This window comes from Alligator sinensis, unplaced genomic scaffold, assembly GCF_000455745.1.
Source record: "Alligator sinensis unplaced genomic scaffold, ASM45574v1 scaffold850_1, whole genome shotgun sequence".
NCBI classification, from domain to species: domain Eukaryota; kingdom Metazoa; phylum Chordata; order Crocodylia; family Alligatoridae; genus Alligator; species Alligator sinensis.
The window spans coordinates 42,816-46,885 of record NW_005842742.1 but is presented as its reverse complement, the minus strand read 5'-3'; positions in this window follow the sequence as shown (position 1 = coordinate 46,885).

Here is a 4,070-nt window from a genome sequence, read left to right as displayed (position 1 = left end):
CCGGCCACCTGCCCCCCCCCACTGCCCCGGATGCCTGGGTCCCGTTCTCTGTTGTGTGTCCCCCCACCCCCCACACTTGAGATCTTGTTATCTGTGTCCTCCCAGACACCTGGGCCCCTGTCATGTCCAGGCCTCCCCACCCCACACATGTTCTCTCTGTACTGCCCTGCGTGCCTGCGTCCTTCAGACACCTGGGTCCATGGCTCCCCCTGACTCCTGGCCCCTTGTCATTCACCCGTCCCCCCCCCCAAATGCCTGTTTTCATGTTCCCCTACTACTGCCCCCCCCATATCTGGGTCTCTATCCTCCCCCCCCAGCACCTGGGTCCTTTTTCTCTCGGTCCCCAGACACCTGGGTCCGTGCTCCTGTTCCCCCTCCATGCCTGGGTCCCTCTCATCTGCCCCCCACCATGCTTGAGACCCTGTTCTCCCCCCCTGCCCCAGACACCTGGGTCCCTATCATCCATCTTCTCCCCTCCTCCCCAGATCCTGGCTCCCTCTCATCTGCCCCCTCCCCCAACACTTGGGTCCGTGCCTCCCTACGGCCCTGTCTACATTTCTCACTACCCCGAAAGTCTGAGTCCCTGCCCCCGCCTCCCCATGCTTGTCCAGACTCTTGGGTCTCTGTTTTGGAGAGGAGCTGGGCACCAGCCACTGCTTTTTGGGGGGATCCAGGGTTTAGGGGGGATGTTCTGGCTCTGGCTGTGGGGGCTTGGGAGGGGACCTGCTTTGTGGGGGGGGGCACTGGGCTCACACCCCCCACCCCCATATGGTAGAGGCAGCTGTCAGCTTGTCCTGGTTTTTCCAGGGCACCTTCGCCGGCTGCTTTGTGACCCATTTTGGGTTCCTGGCAGCTGGGGAGGGCAGCCAAGGAGGAGGTCTGGTCTTGACCCAAGGGGGTGGGGAAGGCTGGGACCCTGCTCCTTCCTCTGTGCTCAGCTCCATGCCTCAGTTTTCCCGGTTGTGTTATGGGGGGCACCTGAGGCTCTGGAGAGGGTGCCCCTGGGAGCAGGTCCTTCCCAGGTGGAGGTTGGGTGGCATCTGACCAGAAGCCTCTGGGGGCTGTACATACAGCACTTGGCATGGCATGGCCCAGTCCTGCATGGGGGCAGGCATGCTGGCTCAGATGTACAATACCTGGCACCCTGGGGCGGGTACATTGGCTGCCGTCCAGCCTCATTGGGGCGATGTCCTTAACAAGCATTCAGCGGTAGGCAGGGAAACTGAGGCATGGAGCATGAGTGGGTGGCATGGAAACTGAGGCACAGAGTATAACCAGCATCCAGAGCATAATGAGCATCCAGCGGGTGGTGGGGAAACTGAGGCACGGAGCCCCATCCCCCTCCAGAGCCCAGTGAGCACCACCAAAGGGCTTATGGGGTCCTTAAAGGGCCAGCAACTCGCTGGGAAACAGGCCCTTCTGGCCTTTCAGGGATGTGGCGCAACGAGCAACATGTACAGCACCGGGGTCGGGGTGGCTGGAGCTAGCCTTCTTCCAGGGGGCAGACCCTGCATGGCTTTGTGCTTACTGGGGGGGGTCTCAGAGGTCGGTCTGGGGGCATTTCTGGACCCCCCTGGGCACTTGTGGCTGCAGCGTGATCAGCTCCAAGTGTGCTAGGTATGGGAGGCGTGAGCCTGCCTCCTACCACTGGGCAGAGCCCGTGTGGTATCGTGGATACATGGGTGGGGCACAGAGCTGGGACCCCCAATGTATCTGGAATGAGTCACATACGGCTCCAAGTGTGCTTGGCACAGAATGGCCAGATCCTACCTGCATCCCGGTGGATAGATCCTGTGTGCCATCATGGGTACCTGGGTGGGGCATAAAGCCAGGGAGGGGGTTACTGAGAAACACCCCACTGTGCCCGGAGTGGGGTCAACCCCGAGTCGCACGTACAGCTCCAAGTGTGCTGGGCACAGGACAACCTGATCCTGCCTCCATCTGGAGGGGCAGAGCCTGTGTGACGTTGTGGGTGCCCAGTGGGGGCACAGCCAGGCTAGGACATGCTGTGTGATCCCCCTGTGTGGCTGCAGTGAGATCAGCTCCATGTACAGCTCCAAGCACACCAGCCACAGGGTGGCCTGATCCTGCTTCCTTCTAGTGGGCAGAGCCTACTTGGCAGTGTGGGTACCCAGGATAGTCACAGAACTGGGGTGGGGGACCCTGAGAGATGCCCCCCCTATGTACCTGGACTGGGATCAGCCCCGAGTTGCACCTACAGCTCTGAGTGCACTGAACACAGGGCGCTTAATCCTGTCTCCTGGCAGTGGGCAGAGCCTGTTTGACTGTGGTTACCTGGTGGGGGGGTCTACAGGGCCTTGAGGGGACCCTCATGTGTCTGGAGTGGGATAAGCAATGAGCTGCCTGTATGGGTCTGTGTGTGCCAGGCACAGGCCTGCCTCATCCTGCCTCCGTTTGTGCCCCCCATCCTGCTCCGTTTGTATGTGGCATCATGGGTGCCCAGCGGGAGCACAGAGCCAGGGTAGGAGGTGCGGTGCAGAGTGACCCCCTGTGCAGCTGTGGTGACATCAGCTCCATGTACAGCTCTGAGCACACGGGGTGCAGAGTGGCCTGATCCTGCTTCCTTTCACTGGGCGGAGCCAGCATGACATCACGGTTACCTGGTGGAGTCACAGAGCGGGGTGGGGGGCACTGTGGGGATTTCCCCCCCCACTTTCCCCATGTGCCTGGAATGGGATCAGCCCCAAGTTGCACATAAAGGTCTGAGCGCACTGTGCATGGGATGGCCTGATCCTTCCTCTCTGTGGGGGGGGGCAGAGCCTGTGTAGCATCCCTGGTGGGGACAGGGGGCACAGAGCCGTGGTAGGAGGTGCTGAGTACCCCCTGTGCAGTCATAGTAAAATCAGCTCCACAGGCTTGCCTGATCTTGCTTCCTTTCAGAGGGCAGAGCTTGTGTGGTGTCTTGGTTACAGGGGTCACAGAGCTGAGGTGGGGGGCCCTGAGGGGGACCCCCGATGTGCCTGGAGTAGGATCAGCAGTGAATACCATGTACAGCTCTAAGGATGCCAGGCACAGGGTGGCCTGATTCTGCCTCCGTTTGGGGAGACAGAGCCTGTGTGGCATCATGGGTACCCTGAGGGGTCACAGCCAGGGTAGGAGATGCTGAGTAACCCCCTGTGTGCGTGTAGTGACATCAGCTCCATGTACAGCTCTGAGCGTGCTAGGCATGGGGTGGGGTGCTGGGCATGGGGGGGGGGCACAATCCTGCCTCCAACCCCTGGGCAGAGCCTACATGGCATTGTGGGTCCCTGAGAGGGGCACAGAGCCAGGGTGGGGGGCCCTGAAGGGACACCCCCCCTCCAATGTGCCTGGACTATGATCAGCCTCAAGTTGCATATACAGCTCTGGGCGTGCTGGGCATAGGCCAGCCTGATCCTGCCTCCATTGCAGAGGGCAGAGCCCGTGTGGCATCCTGGGTACGCGGGGGGGGCACATGTGCCTGGGGTGGGGTCAGCCTCAGCTGCTCAGAGGCACATCCAGCTCTGAGCACACCAGTGGGGAGGGAGGGGGACCTGGGACCCGGGTTGGAGGTTGCGCCAGGCCAGGCAGGATGGGAAGGGGGGGGCCTATTAATAGCCCCAGTTCCTGGAAGGCCATGGCCGGGTGGGTATTTTTGGCTCCCTTTCCCCCCCCCTCCCCCCCACTCCCACTTGGTTTGGGCATGGCGGGCAGCCCTAGCAACACGGCGCTGCCTTGCCATTGGCTCCCGGCGCCACCCGCCGGCCAATGGGGAGCTTGTTGCCATGGCAGGGAGAGGCCATTCCCCCGCAAGGGATCGGGCCGCGCCCCCCCACTCCCTTCCAGGCTTTGGGGACGGGTAAGGGGGGGCTCCCAGTCTGCCCCAGTTGTCCCCTCAGAACTGGGCTGATACATCCAGGGAGCCCTCAGCCCCTTCCTATATCCCATCTTGTTGGAGGTGCATAGGAGCACACCTTGCCGGGGTTGTTTGACCCCAGCACTCTTTACTGCCATGGCAGGGGTCGGACTTGATGATCTGCTCAGGTCCCTCCCGACCCTACCAACTATGAAACTATAAGCTGACACCCCCC